The 18879-nt window shown below is 42.3% G+C and overlaps 2 long non-coding RNA genes across 2 annotated transcripts in view; one reads left to right on the forward strand and one right to left on the reverse strand.

Annotated features, from left to right (window-relative positions):
• Window positions 1–18879, forward strand: part of LOC138360977 (uncharacterized) — a 197579-nt gene that overhangs the window by 63414 nt on the left and 115286 nt on the right. The window lies entirely within an intron of this gene.
• Window positions 12981–18836, reverse strand: LOC138360978 (uncharacterized). Its single transcript, XR_011226738.1, has 2 exons — window positions 14443–18836; window positions 12981–13390 (listed from the first exon to the last, which is right to left on the reverse strand). It is a non-coding gene; the product is annotated as an uncharacterized lncRNA (long non-coding RNA).

Here is an 18879-nt window from a genome sequence, read left to right on the forward strand (position 1 = left end):
TCCCACAGTCATTCAGGAAAGAATTGAGGTGAGCTTCAGTGGTTATTACATAGGTTTTCCAACGTCAGACTTCCTAGCAATAGTTTTACCATCTCGCACAAAACAATGTTTAATTGCAGGAAAATTTTTGCGGAATCCACTCAGTTTATGTAAGAGATTTTGTCTGAACCTGGTCAGACATTCATTCACAAAAACAAAAGATTTACTAGAGACTACAGAACTGATAAGGTTTGACTTGCAGGAGCAGCTATCTAATTTCACGCGAATTTTCCTGTAATTTGAACCAGATGATTTGACACCCACTCTAACCTGATTTGATGTCACTTTTTTGGATTGAATAACTTATCCTGCAGTTTCTTGATCAAGATGTGTTACGGCCACTATGGGTTGCAACCGGGTTCTTTGCTGTTGGAACCAAAGTTCTGGTATCCGACCCCAAGTTAGTAGTGGCTTTCAAGGAGTGAGCTTGGTAATGCAAGTAAAACACAATGGGAGAGTTGCAAGGAATACGATACTTCATCAATTATCAATATATTCACATATAATCACTTTCCCATCACCTTAAATACCATCATAAAGGAAGTATTACCACACTGATATATACACAAGTGTCGCTCTCATAGGACACTAAGCGCTCCTCGATGCTCATGTGATGCAGCCTTGTCAACTTCCGTGTTTCCTCAACACACAGTACCGTCCTCAACCAGTACTGGGAAACACCAACGAGTCTACCCTAACCATGGGCCAGCCTATACACAGTCTCACTAGGTGCTTCTTGTGAACACCCACAATCACTCTCCAGCCTGGAGCTGGCAGAGAACATCAGCCTCGCGCTGCTGGGCCTCTTCACGAACAAAAAAAAGGGTAGCGAACCCTTGGCAAGAGCTTCTTGCAACTAGCTAGTTACACTCCTCCATAGCACCTTACTGTCAGTCGTCTCTTCCTCTAGCCAGTCCCGGGATACGCCGAATTCTGTCACTGCCACTTCACAGGCAGACAGCAGATACTACACAGTTCCTCATCGGTGGCGGCTCACTGCTCACATAAAGCAGAATGGAGTAGAGAGATATAGACTGCCCTGGGTAGACTGACTGTCCTCGTACCTCTGCAGCCCTACGTCGCCTCTGTGGATACAGACACGTCATCAGTAAACTGGCCAGCACTTGGGACACTAGGAAATACCACTTACGGACTTTGACATAAACATACAACTCCTCCTACAATAGATGGCGCTGATTTTCTAGGCGCCACCTCACCAGAGGTCAGCAACAGCTATCTCTTGAGCTAACCAGGACAGGAATCTAGCGCCTCTTGCAGGTATCATCCTGCCGCCACCAGATGACGTCGTCCATTTTGTGGGGGTTTCGGGAGCGGACTCGCAGATGGCATTGACGTGGCTGCTCCATGCTCCGACGATGGAGTCGGGTTCGTAACACGATGGCAGCACAGTCTTCTCCGTCAGGTTTCATGGGGAAAATTGCGTGAGAAGATAACGACAGACTCAAGTAGTTTATGTTGGTCTGTTTCGTCTTGGATAACAGTGTGTTGCTGTTGTAGGTTGTTCAGATGGTTCTCAAACTTTTGTAACATTTTTTCCTGTTTTCTAGTGATTTCATCTGGTTTGAAGTTAGTACTTTTGTTCTTGAGAAGGCTTAATTCTTGTTCGAGGAGGTCGACTTTGGTAGATAGATCTTGAATATTCTTGAGTAAGGCTCCAGCTTCATCCTGCAAAGATAATAATGAACCTTGCAGGTTCATTATTAAGGCCGACTGCTCTTGATTACTGACATTTGATCTTCATGTACTTGAGTTAATAACTTGAGCCAAGGGTTATCAGCAAGGCGCTTGAAGTCAGAACAAGGGGCAGCAGCTCATTAAAGTTGATCCATATGGCTACATAAAAGTTGCCTGGCCCGTGTTGGAGACGGCGCTGCGCCCAGCAGGGATTGTTTGTTATTGCTGATGAGGGGAGAGTCGGTACCCCCCAGGGGTCCATAGAATTACCCCAATCATCCCAAATCAGGCCAAAACTACCCAAAACGTATTAGCATTACGTAAGTAATGAAGAAATATGGTATATTTACTTACTATAATGTTGGTGCTACACGTAGAACATGATCAAACCTATTTTTCTCTGAAATAATCTAATTTCATAACGAAATGAGACGTAAATATGTGAGAGGTGACGCCATAGGAAGTCGACGGTCCAAGCGACAATTGTGTGGAGCGACTTATCCAAGATATATGGTCGCCTGGAGAGTGTTTGCTGCCATAACAGCCTCCTGTACACAGTGATCCAGTCGTCGTATTTCATGGCTCAAATTGTCGCAAATTTAATTGGTAATATTAACAAGTAGAATGTGTATTTATAATAATATTTTTCATAAACAGCCACAAAATATTTAATATTTATTAAAAAAAAGTGTCTGGAAGTTAAATCAATTCCACATGACAATAAATTTGTTATATAGATACTAGCGTTATTCGTTGGTATGCGTTCGCTATTTAAACTACTCCAGTCCTTTTCGTTCATAGAACACCGAACCCTACACGCTCTCTGATATATTGCTTAATTAACAAATATTCACAAATAAAGATTATATTTATATATGTTATCAGAAAGGCAGATATAAAATAGTTTGTGTTAATGCATCACAGAGATTATACCTTATTAGAGAGGAAAAATATTCATATTTTAAACAAGGCTTCTTGGCCGACGCTCTCCCTTTCGATGGGAACTATGACCTTTTGAAAATCAATGTTAATTGAATCTATATATTATAAAAAACGAAGTTTTTTATGTCATCAGAAAGACATATAAGCTGCATGTTAATACTTTGGTATAAATATAACTGAAGTGCAAGTGAAGATATATGCCTTTTTATAGTTACTTGATGGCTCGCTCAGGGAGTGTGAAGGCCTGCACACAAGCCAATCAATTTTATAATTAATGTACATATATGCAAAGTAACGTCAAAGGTTTTTATTTCAGAATGAAGACAGATGTAAGAGGAATAATAAGAGGAAATGAAGATGAAGAAATGATAAAAAGAATGGCAACAGTGGATAGTAGTAACACACTTAAGAATTATTCAGTAATAAATACAAACTCGTCCTTCACCTATGATAAAGGAAAGTCAACTTGGAAGGATTCAATTTACATGAGATTAAGATTAGGATACAAATATATCTGGCAATACGGAGTTGATGTCAGTGAAAAAGATAAGGAGTGTAAATTATGTAGTATGCCGCACGCCCACACCTTAGAACATTATGTATTATAGTGTCAACTTATTGATAACTATAGAAATAAGGAAATAAGTAATGTACCACATCAAATTGTTTGTATGTGTGATAATGGTATGATAGACAGTATACTTAGGAGCTACAAAAATTTTGCCCCAAGAGTGTAACAATTGTATGCTGTACTTACTATATTAACCTGCAATGTTAAATGGGATTCTTGTAATGTTAATTGTCTATTTGTACTTACTGAATTTGTGCACCCCTTGAGGGACTTGAAGTAGAGGGGGTAGAAATAGCCTAAGTTACTCTATCCCTTTGAGATGTATTTTTTTCTTGTCTCAATAAACATACTTGAACTTGAACTATAAATATTTTTGGCTTCCTGACCATAAAGTTACCGCCGCAGTCGAGGGTAAGAGACCGGATGTACCCCATATACAAGCCGCACTAGCTATTAGTTCATAAAAGCTGACAACTTACCCAGATAAACATTACTTCCTAATTATATATATATATATGCAAATAATACAATTAAAATGTTTAAAACATGATTATATATATGTATCATGTGGACAGTTTTTAATGTAATTTTTTCTCCTGATATTCGGGTTCTTTATTATGCTTCATAATAAAGGCAAAGCCCAATACCTTACGCCATATTGATGCTCTGTCCACAGATCATTCTCTCTCTCTCTCTCTCTCAAATCATATACATTGATGGTTTCCTACACCGCCACACGGGTGCAGCTGCAAGTGCAGTTGCCTCTACCCATCAGACAGAACTATTTGCCTTGCTTGTTACACTAAAATGTGTACAAGTGTGTGTGTCTATGTATGTATTAACACGATATACTGAACGGGGTGAGAATAGCTTGAGCTACCTCATCCATTTGTGTGTATTTTACCTCAATAAACTTATTTCAATTTCAATTCAAGTCTCCAAACTTGATGCATTAATTGTAAGTGATTTTCTACCATCCTGCATTAATTGTAAGTGATTTCTATCATGCTTAATTGCGCGCAACTCTTTAAGACACAATTGTAACATAACCGTGTCTGAAGCTAGACAGAAAACACAACATTATTAGTGATGGTAACATAAGCCATTTCATGTGAATTCCATCTTCGTTGACCTCCGAAACTTGAGGAATGGTCCAGAAAATAGCTACTAAAGTTTAAGTCAAGTGTGAAGATACTTTAGTTGATACTTAGATACTTCCAATAAGTGTAAACATAAGTGCTGACGATGCTACCTTCCTCTATTCAGACCCCAACCCAAACGCACTATATAATAATGAAAATAATAGATTTAAAAAGTCCACTCATGGATGTAAACTAACAAACTCACATCAAACATAAAAAAGACCAACTACTATTTTTGTTCGAAAGTAAATCTTGAAACCAAATTCAACTTCAGATACACAATGTTAACATTAGCAATAATGATTATGGAAAGTTCCTTGACCTATACATAGACAAGAGACTGAACTTCAGCATCCACATACAACACATATGTGGGTGTATACACACACACACACACACACACACACACACACACACACACACACACACGCACACACACACACACACGCACGCACACACACACACACGCACACACACACGCACACACACACACGCACACACACACACACACGCACACACGCACACACACACACGCACACACACACACACACGCACGCACACACACACACACGCACACACACACACACACACACACACACACACACACACACACACACACACACACACACACACACACACACCAGGAAGACATTTACAGAGAGTAGGGAATTAATTAGGTATCTGGTAGCTAGTTAAGTGGTTTGGGATTTATATCTTGAGGTACTGTATACAATGTTCACAACATAGCAATGTATAATCATTTCATTGTATACAACACATTTTGGTGAAATCCCACGGTATTCCTAGACCAGAATCATAAACATCTCTGACTTCCCACAGCAAGGCGCCGGGCACCGCGGGCTCCAGGCATGATGATTTATGTTTATTTCTCAAAGCAGTAAACAGCCTGCGGCAAAGCTACCCATATGTGTAGAGCTCAGTACTACAGATGAAGAACAACAACGTAAACATTTTTGACGTTGATTAGCTTGCTCAAACACCACTAATTTCCATAAAATAAATATAGACAAAACATTTCTGCTACAAAAATAAATGAGAGTAAGAATGCTTGTGGTCTCTTGAAGTGCAGGATAATTAAAATAAGTTTTATATTTTATAGATATAGTACTTGTTTACAGACTATATAAATCACCACGTTAATTTCAGTACAACCTAATTGTTCTTTCGGTTATTGAGATTCTGCATTTCTTGGTCCCGCTTCTCAACTCTCCAATAACTGGTATATTACAGTACTGAAATCAATGTATGTATCATTTATATTTTCGGTTTACATTACGACCGTTAATTTATAACCTTGGCGGAAACTGGGTCAAAGGCTCTTGTTGTTCATGGCTCGTCGCTGAGTCGGAACTTAAGATAAATTGGAGGGCCACTCTATTCTTAGTCAATACTGTCAGAGTTCTATTTTACAGTAATAATTGCGTTATTTTATCTAGTATGCAAACAAGACAAAAATATAGTATATGTATTTGGGTGCTTTGAAGCTCTTGTTTACTGCTGTGTAACAAGATTTTGTTGGTACATTTTCATGTAAATTCACAACTATTCGCGCCGGAAACAATTCACGAGAGAGCCACACAATAACATCTTGAGTACATAGTCGGTGGGCGTGGCTAGCACAGAATGTAGCCAATCGCAGTGACGGATATGCTCCTTAACTGTCAGTATTGGCTACACACTGTTTATACAAGGTTTTGGGGAAATATAGCTACGCCTATTCTACTCTTGACAAGTGCCTGTGCCAAAATATTTTAGTCTCTTAACAGTTCACCTACGAAGCTTGACGAGCACAATGGACTCCAAGGTAAGTTAAACACATTCTGTTATACACCAGAAGTTTAGGAAAACAGCATTAATTTCGTTTTTCTTATATAATAATAATAATAATTTTTATTTAGGTAAGGTACATACATAAAGAGATTTTACAAAGTTTGTTGGCTTTATAGATAGAGCTAGTACATACAATGCCTAAAGCCACTATTACGCAAAGCGTTTCGGGCAGGAAAAACATTAATGACTAAAGCTTAAAACTAATGGGTAAAAAGAAAAGATGTGATGAGTACATATAAAAAATAGAGGTAAAAGAGGGGGGAACATTGTTGAAAAAGCAGCACAAATACAATTACAAATTATTACAGAAAATTACATTCAAACAGCGTTGATTTGAAAAACAAAAAAAAACAAAAAACATACATGGGTTGACAACAGAGGGGTAAGGTGGGTTACATGGAATTTATTAGGTATAGCTTCGTTTTTAACTTAAACTGGTTGAGAGAGGTACAGTCTTTAACATGGTTGGGAAGGTCAACCATGGAAGGTCTTGAAGGTCAACCATGGAAGGTTGGGAAGGTCTTGGTTTATCATTATGTGTTGTTATGTGTTATGTGTTAGCAAAGCTTTTGATACAGTGCCACATGAAAGACTGATTAAAAAGATAGAGGCTCATGGTATTGGAGGTACTATATTAAGTTTGATTAGGGCATGGCTATGTTATGATTATGCAGTTCAGTTTTGGTCGCCGTACTATAGAATGGATATAAATTCACTTGAACGTGTCCAGCGTAGGATGACTAAGTTAAATCCCCAAATTAGAAATCTTTCATATGAAGTAAGATCTATATCCACTCAATCCTATTTATCTCATTCATATATATTTTTAACCTACGCTGGTAACAATCAAGGTATTCTACTTCTATTATGCTACGCGTAATTGGTTCAACAAATCCAATTAATCAACAACCCTGTTACTGAACCACTATTTCCCCAAGTCTTTCCCGAAGATAAGTCTAAACTTATCCAATTTATACACATTGTTTAGCGTTCTATTTTTGATTAATACTTTTATTATCATTCTATTCTATTTCTATATTTGTATTCTATTCTATTCTTACTAATCATAACTCCCAGATCCCTTTCGCAATCCGACTTCGCAATCTCAACACCATCTAGCTCGTATCTTGTAACTCTATCATCATTACCTAGCCTCAGAACTTTACATTTATCAGCATTAAACTGCATTTGCCAATCCTTTGACCATTTCAAAACCCTATCTAGATCAACTTGAAGTGATAGTGAGTCCTCCTCCGAATTAATTTCCCTACCGATTTTCGTATCATCGGCAAATTTGCAAATGTTGCTACTCAAACCTGAATCTAAATCATTTATATATATTATAAACAACAGAGATCCCAGGACAGAGCCCTGAGGTACTCCACTAACAACATTATCCCACTCTGACTTAACCCCATTTATACTAACTCTCTTTTTCCTTTGGAATAGCCATGCCCTAATCCAACTTAATATAGCACTCCCAATACATAAGAACATAAGAACAAAAGAACAAAGGCAACTGCAGAAGGCTCTAATACATAATGTTCTAAGGTGTGGGCGTGCGGCATACTACATAATTTACACTATTTATCTTTTTCACTGACATCAACACCGTATTGCCAGATATATTTGTATTCTAATATTAATCTCATGTAAATTGAGTCCTTCCACAATAATGCTGGAAGTAATGTCTTGGCATGCTTCAGCGGGAGGGTGGGTCCATGAGTTTATTACACTGTGAGTGAAAAACAGTCACATCTTCTCTATTTTATATTATTGCTTGTTGAACAAAGGAAAAATTAAACAGGAAATTACTTAAGCACTTTCGTGATAATCAACGCGTCATAATATACTTTGATTGATGTGTTGATTAACACGGAAGTGCTTAAGTAATTTCCTGTTTTAATTTTCCGTCGTGGTTATACACTGTCTACAACTCTACATTGTCATACTATTCACTACGTGTTAATTCTTTCGTGAAGCCTGTGAGGTGCGGGTATTCAATTCAATTTCTTTCTTTATTATGCACCCCATACCCATCCCGTGGGCGGTGATGTAAAGGATTACAGAGGCACATAATCGATTCAGGAACTGAACCCTCTAGTTTGTTTAGCTAAGCAAATAAATAATTTTGACGCTAGTTACAAAATTATTAATGTTATATATATATACATGTACACATCCTCATACATACATGTATATATATATATATATATATATATATATATATATATATATATATATATATATATATATATATATATATATATATATATATATATATATATATCTACATTTGAGTGAGGTGGATGGGGTGAAGTGGTATTACTAGGGTTATCTGGAGGTTCTTATGGTGTATGGTGTTAGTGATGTATGATGTTAGTGATGAATGGTGTTAGTGGTGTATGGTGTTATTGGTGTATGGTGTTAGTGGTGTATGGTGTTAGTGGTGTATGGTGATATTGGTGTATGGTGTTAGTGATGTATGATGTTAGTGATGAATGGTGTTAGTGGTGTATGGTGTTATTGGTGTATGGTGTTAGTGGTGTATGGTGTTAGTGGTGTATGGTGTTCGTGGTGTATGCTGTTAATTGTGTATAGTGTTAGTGGTGTATGGTGTTAGTGGTGTATGGTGTTAGTGGTGTATGGTGTTCGTGGTGTATGCTGTTAATTGTGTATAGTGTTAGTTGTGTATGGTGTTCGTGGTGTATGCTGTTAATTGTGTATAGTGTTAGTGGTGTATGGTGTTAGTGGTGTATGGTGTTAGTGGTGTATGGTGTTCGTGGTGTATGCTGTTAATTGTGTATAGTGTTAGTTGTGTATGGTGTTCGTGGTGTATGCTGTTAATTGTGTATAGTGTTAGTGGTGTATGGTGTTAGTGGTGTATGGTGTTCGTGGTGTATGCTGTTAATTGTGTATAGTGTTAGTGGTGTATGGTGTTAGTGGTGTATGGTGTTCGTGGTGTATGCTGTTAATTGTGTATAGTGTTAGTGGTGTATGGTGTTAGTGGTGTATGGTGTTAGTGGTGTATGGTGTTCGTGGTGTATGCTGTTAATTGTGTATAGTGTTAGTGGTGTATGGTGTTAGTGGTGTATGGTGTTCGTGGTGTATGCTGTTAATTGTGTATAGTGTTAGTGGTGTATGGTGTTAGTGGTGTGTGGTGTTAGTGGTGTGTGGTGTTAGTGGTGTATGGTGTTAGTGGTGTATGGTGATATTGGTGTATGGTGTTCGTGGTGTATGGTGTTAGCTGATGTGTGGCGCGGGTTGGCCAATAAGTTATGCCTTAGCATAACTTATTCTTACTAATCATAACTTAGTAACCTTCATTCTGAGGTTAGGTAATGATGATAGAGTTACAAGATACGAGCTAGATGGTGTTGAGATTGCGAAGTCGGATTGCGAAAGGGATCTGGGAGTTATGATTAGTAAGAATTTAAAACAAAAGAATCAATGCATAAATGTTCGTAATAAGGCAAATCGGACACTTGGATTTATTAATCGAAGCGTTAGTAACAAGACACCTGGTGTGGTTTTCAAGCTATATCTTGCTGTAGTTAGGCCCCATTTATATTATACAGTTCAGTTTTGGTCGCCATATTATAGAATGGATATAAATTCACTTGAACGTGTCCAGCGTAGGATGACTAAGTTAATTCCCCAAATTAGAAATCTTTCATATGAAGAAAGATTAACAAAGCTTAAGTTGCATTCACTGGAAAGGCGAAGAGTTAGGGGTGACATGATACAGGTTTACAAGTAGGTGAATGGTCATAACAAAGGGGATATTAATAGGGTATTAAAAGTATCAACACAACACAAGATGTTCTTATGTTCTTATGTTATCACATTACCAACTATCTCTCAGGTGTCCATATTCACGTAGTTAGTGGTCAAGGCGGTGTCCGTCACTCTCATCACAGATTCTGCAACTCCACTGCTCAACTATTGTTATCCTTTTGTTTTGATTATTTTTTGCTTCAGTGCACTAAATATTTGTTTTGCTTCAGTGCACTAAATATTTGTTTTGCTTCAGTGCACTAAATATTTTTTTTTGCTTCAGTGCACTTAATATTGTTTTGATTATTTTTTGTTTCAGGGTACTTCATGTGGTGTTTGCCAAGAAGTTTGTGGTACACGGAGTGTCCAGTGCGGCACTTGTCACCTTCGGTACCACGTAGAATGCCAGAAGTTATCTACTGAACATTGGACGGATCTTGCCAGCATAAAAATGCATTACATATGCATAAGGTGCTGCCAGTCACATGGTAAATTTAGTTTTGAGTTAGCTCAAATGCGTCTGGCGAAATCGGCTGTACGCGGAATTGAGGAACTTAGAGTAGCAGTCCGTCTTGAGAAAATACTTATGAGGACTGCGGGTTCTTTTGAGTGTATAAAGGTTCCTGCAAATGTTGAATTTTCTGAGGACAAGACGGCTGCAGAAATCCTTAAAAGTTGTGGACGACAAACGATAAACAGCCGTATGCCAGTTCGTGTTAAAGGGGATGGGAATTGTTTATTCAATGCCATCTCACTTGCTGTGTGTGGGGACGAGACAAGATCAGGAGAAATTAGAGCAAGAACTACTATTGAAATAATAGACCAATGCGACTGGTATATGTCACAGCATGATAATACGGATTTAAACCTGGTGTCTCCTGATTTCAATGAAGTTTGTCTGTATTCTGCCATCCCTGGAAAAGATTCATCAGTTATGACAATGTATGCAGCAAGTTCTGTTGTAAACAGAGAAATAATATCTGTATATCCGTCTGTCAACGGCATGCTTCTTGAGGTTATCTTGAGATGATTTCGGGGCTTTTTAGTGTCCCCGCGGCCCGGTCCTCGACCAGGCCTCCACCCCCAGGAAGCAGCCCGTGACAGCTGACTAACTCCCAGGTACCTATTTACTGCTAGGTAACAGAGGCATTCAGTGTGAAAGAAACTTTGCCCATTTGTTTCTGCCTCGTGCGGGAATCGAACCCGCGCCACAGAATTACGAGTCCTGCGCGCTATCCACCAGGCTACGAGGCCCCTTGCTTGACAAATGTATAGGTATTCTCAATACCAAAATTATCCCTCGGTGTGAGGGATACAGGCAGGATCCCATTTATATTATGTGGAGCGGCAATCTCAAGGAAGGGGATAAATCATGGACACCTAACCATTTTGTTCCATTAATGTCCTTGCCTCCACTGGGTCACATATCCATAAACAGTACCCAGTTACTAAGCACTATTACATCCACACCTCTAAGTTTGTGTCAATCACCATTATCTGTACCCCCTATGTATACATCAACTCCAGTCGGAAAGGATTTTACTACTTTTGTGTCCAAAATACAGTATGACTTTAAGGAGACACACACTTTGTTAAAAAAAACCTCAATTGTCGACTGATAACGATAGCGAAAGCTCTGGCAAGCTTCGCAATGGAAAATTTTTAGCTGTAGAAGAAGTCTATTGGCATTTGCGAGAGAACAAGGTGTTTAAAAGTGTCCCAAATGGGCCTAAAGAAGATACATTTTATGTGGTTAACAATTCACATAATCTTACTAAGGGCGCCAAAACACGGTCGACCTTTCCAGACGACTGTGGAGTGTGGAACAGTGCCAGAGGTACTACCGTGAACTCCTTATTCATATGGGATAATAATAATCGTTTGAGGATAATATATTTGAGAAATGAGATATTTTGTAAAAGAGTATTATCAAAAGGGAAAACGCAGTGGGTTCCCTTAGAACCTCAGCCCTCCCCAGATACTCTCATCACAATGCACCGTTATTACACAGTCCTCAAAGGGCAGGAAAGCTTTAAGAAAAGAGTAACTGTTATTGAAGAGCTGGAGTCTGTAGCTATTGTAGAATACTGTGGCAAGCAAACAGGAGAGACGATGCATGGAAATTCACAAAACAACATTCCATATGTTCGGACCAGGCCTGAAGTTTTAGAAAATATAGGCAAGATGGTTAAGATCCAACCTCCACGAGAGGTTTATCAAAATCTGCTTATGGAAGAATCATGTTTAGCCCCAAGAGACTTCCAACAGGTAAGGAGTAAAAAATATCATGACAAGATAAAGGAACGCAAACCTATTTTCTGATCAGGGGAAGGAAGACACCAAGCCTTGGGGGCGTAATTTTATTGACATGATAAATAATTCTGCAGAAGTAAAACAGGCTTTTAAATAGGACTTAACAAATGTATAACATAGCCGTGGCTAACGCAAAGTACACGAAGCATCTTAAATTGTACACCCGTAGTAAAAACGTAATCTTATAGCCTAGTAACAAACTCTGCAGAAACCTAATGTCCTAATGTCTAGAATTAGCAGTGAGGCGAATGTAACAAATCTAATACTAAGTATAACAGGACACCAAAGTGAACAACATAACATAAGGGAAACCCTAGCTGGAGAATAATCAGGCGGCAGAAAACATAGTGACTGGGGAAGCCTGATATGTATTTGGAGAAGAAAATAACCCCAGGCCAGAGGCCGAGCCGCCAAGGAAGGAATTACCTGACAAGGTAGGGCTTACTAGTAGAATGTCTGTAAAGTCAAAGTAGTAGCTGCGGACAGCGGAACACTTGGGGACGGGCGCTGCACCCCCACCCCGCAGGCCAGCAGGCCGGACCCCCCCCCGAAGGGCGAGTGCCCGCTGGCCGCGAGGGAAACCTCAGGGAGGCAGAGCAACTACGCTACAAAACTAGGAAGGAAGGAGGACAAACTGGAGGAGCTCGCACATCGCCTCGACTTATGCCCCCTGGCCTTGGCCCGTGGGCGACGGTCGGTGAAGGTGGGGGGCAGGGGCGGCTGTAGCAGCCGCGGCAGGGTCTGCCTCGGTGGTTCCCATGCCCTGAAGGCTTGTGACATGAGAGGGCCCCCGAGCCTGCGCGATGGGCGCCTGCAGCGTCGTCCAATCGTCGGCCGAAAAAGGTGGAGGCTGCGACGCTGTGCCACCCGCCGCTTTGCCGGCAGTGGCCTCTGGGAAGTGTGGTCGCCGTGCACATCAGAGCCGCCCGAGGAGGCCCCCGAGGGGGGGAGGCGAAGCGAAGGCCGGCTGCGTCCTCACCCCACTGCGCTGTTGTCCTCACGCGACGTCGCCCGAGCCCTCTTCCATGTTGCAGTTGCTGCGTGATCCGGCTTCTCGCCACTGCGGAAAATGAAAAAGTAAGCATCGACAGGTCTAACGGGGGAAAACAGGCAGGGAGGCCCAGCTGCCGCACCGGCAACCGTCACATACACAAGTAGACAAAAGCAAGGTAAAGTTAAGTGTCCATAGTGATTGAGAATACCGGACATAGCCAATGCTATCGTAATAAAACCAATGTAATAAACTCTGAGCAGTTAAAATAGATTAAGAGAGTAATATTCATGTATAGATTGAACAGTAATATTCATGGTATAGTTTGGTTATAATAAGACCGTATTACTCATTGTATAGTTTGTTTATATTAAGACAGTATTAATCGTGGTATAGTATAGAAGAATTCAAACAATAATAATCTCAAAAGTAAAAACAAAATTATTTGAGTATCCCACTAGAAATGTACACTGCTTTAACACTGCAACAGTGTTATTAAGTAAATACCGGGCATAACTGGAGCTGGACTATGTAACAAATTAATCTTAGAAACTTAAATAATATAAATAACATAGCGAGGCCAAAACAGTAAGAAAGGCATGAGGCGTAAGCAGTGCTAGAAACAGAGAATAAATAGCGGAGTAAATACAAGACAAACTGAAACTGAACAAGTAAATAGCTTAAGACCGTATTATAATATACTTGTATTTAAGCTGAACAAATAAAAGATATAATATACTTGTATTTAAGCTGAACAAATAAAAGAGTAAACAGTGATAATCATGGATAATTTGGGTAGATTAAAGCAGGACTATACAAGGTATAGGAAGGTTAGGTTGAACAGTAATATATGCATGGTATAGTTTGGATAGATTAAAATTGTAAAGTTCATGGGATAGATTGGTTAATTAAACAGTACTTATTCATGGAATAGATGGTCTAGAGTAAACCAATAATAGTCTCAAAAGTGAAAACAAAATTATTTGCATATCCCACGGTAATGGACACTGCCTTAACGCTGCAACAGGAATAGTAAGTAAATACAAGGCATAACTGAAAGCTGAACAAAGTAATAAATTAATTTAGGGAACTTAAATAAATGATAACATGGCGTAGCTCACCCAAACCGACAGACCGCTCTACGGCATGCGCCTACCCTGGAGGAGTAGAACAGAACAGTGAGAACGGGAGGGGAATAATATATTCTAATAATAGAATAAGACCGTAATATAATGTACTTGCATATAAGCTGAACAAATAAAAGAAACAGTGGTAATCATGGGAAGATTTGGTAGCTTAAAGCGGGATTAATCAAGGGATAGGATGGTAGGTTAAGCAGTAATGTGCATGGTATGGTTTGGATAGCGTAAAACTGTAATGTTCAAGGGATGGAATGGTTATTAAAACAGTATTAATCAAGGGAGAATGGCTAGCCTAGCAATAATATTCTCAAAAGTGAAACAAGATTAGTTGAGTATCCCACAGCAATGGACACTGCATTAACGCTGCTAGAGGAATAGTAAGTAAATACAAGGCATAACTAAGCTGAACAATGCAATAATTAATTTAGAAACTTAAATAAAAGATAATAACATAACATAGCCCACCCAAGCGGACAGACCGCCCGACGGCATGCGCCTGCGCTGGAGGACAGGACAGGGAAACAGGAGGGAACGTGTACGTGCAGGAACAACAGGCGGCTACCGAGTGGACGAGACGTAAAGGTACAAACGGGCCGGTCTACCCCGACCAGGCCAAACGGCTGGGGCGAACATAACGTGGGACACCGGGGCCAGCAAACACCTGGGGACGAACAAACCGGGATACACCGGCCAGCCCAAACGACTGGGTACGAACAAGCCGGGATACACCGGCCATCCCAGACGACTGGGTACGAACAGATCGGGCTACACCGGGCTACACCATCACCGGATGAGACTGAACATCCGTGTACGAACAAGCCGGGCTCCACCGGCCAGACAAAACGTCTGTGACGAGCAAGCAGGGCTGCGCCAGCCAGACAAACAGCTGAGACGAACAAGCTGGGCTACACCAGCCAGGCAAACGACTGGGACAAACAAGCTGAGCTACACCGACCGGACAAACAACTGGGACGAACACGCTGGGCTTCAACAGCCAGACAAACGACTGGGAAGAACAAGCTGGGTTACACCAGCCAGGCAAACAACTGGGACGAACAGACTGGCTTCAACAGCCAGACGAACGACTGGGACGAACAAGCAGGCTAAACCAGCCAGACAAACGTCTGGGACGAACGAGCTGGGCTACACCCGCCAGACAAACGTCTGGGGCGAACGAGCTGGGCTACACCAGCCAGACAAACGTCTGGGACGAACGAGCTGGGCTACACGAGCCAGACAAACGTCTGGGCGAACGAGCTGGGCTACACCAGCCAGACAAACGTCTGGGCGAACGAGCTGGGCTACACCAGCCAGACAAACGTCTGGGGCGAACGAGCTGGGCTACACCAGCCAGACAAACGTCTGGGACGAACGAGCTGGGCTACACCAGCCAGACAAACGTCTGGGGCGAATCGAGCTGGGCTACACCAGCCAGACAAACGTCTGGGCGAACGAGCTGGGCTACACCAGCCAGACAAACGTCTGGGCAAACGAGCTGGGCTACACCAGCCAGACAAACGTCTGGGGCGAACAAGCTGGCCTACGCCGGCCAGACAACAACTGGGACGAACAAGCTGGGCTACACCAAGCGGCCAAACGTCAAGGGACGAACAGGCTGGGCTACACCAGCCAGACAGACGTCTAGTACGAACAAGCTGGGCTACACCAGCCAGACAAACGTCTAGGGACGAATACGCTGGGCAACACCAGCCAGACAAACTTCTAGGACAAACAGGCTGGGCTACACCAGCCAGACAAACGTCTAGGACGAACAGGCTGGGCTACACCAGCCAGACGAACGTCTAGGTCGAACAGGCTGGGCTACACCAGCCAGACAAACGTCTAGGACGAACAGGCTGGGTTACACCAGCCAGACAAACTACAGGGACAAACAGGCTGTGCTACACCAGCCAGACTAACGTCTAGGAACGAACAGGCTGATCTACCCCAGCCAGGCAAAACGCCTAGATACGGACAAAACGAGCAACACCGGACGGACAAACAACTGGGACGAACAAGCAGGGCATCACCGTCCAGACAAACATCAGAAGAACACGCCGGACGACACCGGCTGACGCAAGTCAGCCAATAACAAGAAAGTGTTGGGCCTACCCACCGGGGCACCGCCGCCACAAGGGCGTCTCCTGCCCGAGGGCGAAAAGGGAGAAGGACAGGAAGGAAGCGAACACAGCCCAAGGCAAGCGCTCCTGGAGCTCCATGCCACGTGGGTGATGCCGTCCTTGGCATGGGCCCCTAGGGTCGGGCCCTAGGGACAAAGACAACTAAAAACCCGGCCAGGAGGCGTCGCCACCAGGGTGACGCCAGGACGCTCGCAGGGAACCTGGCCGGTCACGCACGTCCAAGTGCATCACGAACCCTGGCCCCTAGGGCCAAGCCAAGAGGGCGCAACAAACCAGGTTCCGGGGAAAACGCCTGGGACGGAGAAGGAAACGAAGGGCATCCTTGGGGCGAGTGCTTCACCGAGCTCAAAGCCACGTGGGCGCCGCCTACCGGGCTTGGGCCCCAGGGCTCAGAACCCCGGAAACCGCCGCGTGGCGTCGCCACAGAGGGCGATGCCAGACCACAGAAGGAGCCTGGCCGCGCACGCACGGCCAGGCGCGGGCGAAACATGGCCCCTAGGGCAAGCCTAGGGGCACAGCAAACCGGGGAGGGCACACCTGGGACGAATGGTCCACCGAGCACGCAATAGGGCCGGGCCCCAGGGCACAGGACCACCGAAACCAGGCCACATGAAGTCGCCGCAGATAACCAGCGCACCAGTCCCGACCTGGAGGAACGCCAGCAACCCCAGGGAGGCAAGCAGGCGGAAGGCCCTAGGGAACTAGCTAAGCGGAACGAACGGGCCGCGAGGGACGGCGCAAACACACGCCAGCACTGGGGGTAGTCCTGACTAACTTGTACAGGAAACTCTCTTACCTTAGGGTTTGCTGGGTAGGGCAGGGGGCCCCTGCGGTACCGGCCTGGGATGTGGAAGGCCCCAAAGGATCGGAGAATATCAGTTGTGGGACCATAGTAGCGGAGAGGGAGTCCGATTGCTTGAGAAATCCCGTGTACACAGTAAACAAAACGTAGAAGTGGTAAGGGTACTGGCCCACGTGTCGATGAGGCGTGGTGCTGAGCGTGGAGCCGCTTCGTGAATCTTGGACCTGGTCGGGAGAGGGAGTGAGAGCGGGACCTGACTTCCCGCGCCTTGTATGCCACCCAGGCTGGCCGCACCACGCCTGCGGGACGCGATGCGCAATTGTCTCTTCCTTCCCCCGTCAGAAACTCCACCGCCTTTCGTCAAAAGGCAGTGGGCCATTCATAGGCACAATGTTGCTGATGACGTTTTACATGTAATTAGCATGATTAATACCCATGATTATGTAAAGAAGATAATTATTAAGCCGAACGAAGTCCCCTGTGTGGTACTGTATTCCAAGGAACAACTTGAAGATCTCAAGCAACATTTGTGTGCTGCAGGAATGGAAAACCCTAATGTTATCGGTGTTGACAGGACTTTCAATCTTGGCCCTTGTTATTTAACAACACTTGTGTACAAGAACACTACTGTAGTAACAAAAGAAAAATCAAGCAACCCTATATTCCTTGGGCCCATGTATTTACACTGGGATGGTGAATACGAGACTTACTTATCATTTTTCTCCCACCTAAGAGGCAAACTCGATAACTGTATTAACAACTCGAATGTAATGATTGGTAGTGATCAGGAAATCGCGTTAAGAAAGGCACTTATGTGTTGTTTTCCGAAGGCAACATTGTTATTGTGTAGTAACCATCTGAAAGAAAATGTTCGCCACTATTTAACGGATAATATTGGATGCACGAACACCGATAGGATTCGTATCCAAAAGAAAATATTTGGTACAAGTGGGTTAGTTAGAAGTGTTTGTGAGGATCAGTTTGAAAGGGGAATCAACAATCTCATATTTTACTTTTACAAATACCCAAAGTTCAAAGATTATTTTGATAGTCGTTTGAAATCTTCTTTATGGAATTATGTGTGTGTACCTCACGCAAAAGCCAAAATGGACACGTTATGGACTAATAACAATTGTGAGTCACTAAACCATATCCTGAAACTGACTATTGATTGGAAACCCCAAAAACTGCCAGAATTAATTGAAAAAATTTGCAATGTTTCAACGCTCCAAATGCTAGATCTGAGGAGAGCATTACACGGAGAAGGCAATTATATAATATCATCCAATTTAGATAAGTACCTGGTTCCTAAGGAAGTTTGGGACCAAAAAACTAAAGATGAAAAGAGAGATTACTTATGGTGCTTTATATCAAGAAAACCTTATAATGAAAATACTAAAATGTATGACAAAAACAAAATTTTTTCAATCCCAAAAACATTTGGAATTGCCAAAAAACCATATCAGCGTAAGC

Source organism: Procambarus clarkii, unplaced genomic scaffold (genome assembly GCF_040958095.1).
Source record: "Procambarus clarkii isolate CNS0578487 unplaced genomic scaffold, FALCON_Pclarkii_2.0 HiC_scaffold_137, whole genome shotgun sequence".
Classification (NCBI taxonomy): domain Eukaryota; kingdom Metazoa; phylum Arthropoda; class Malacostraca; order Decapoda; family Cambaridae; genus Procambarus; species Procambarus clarkii.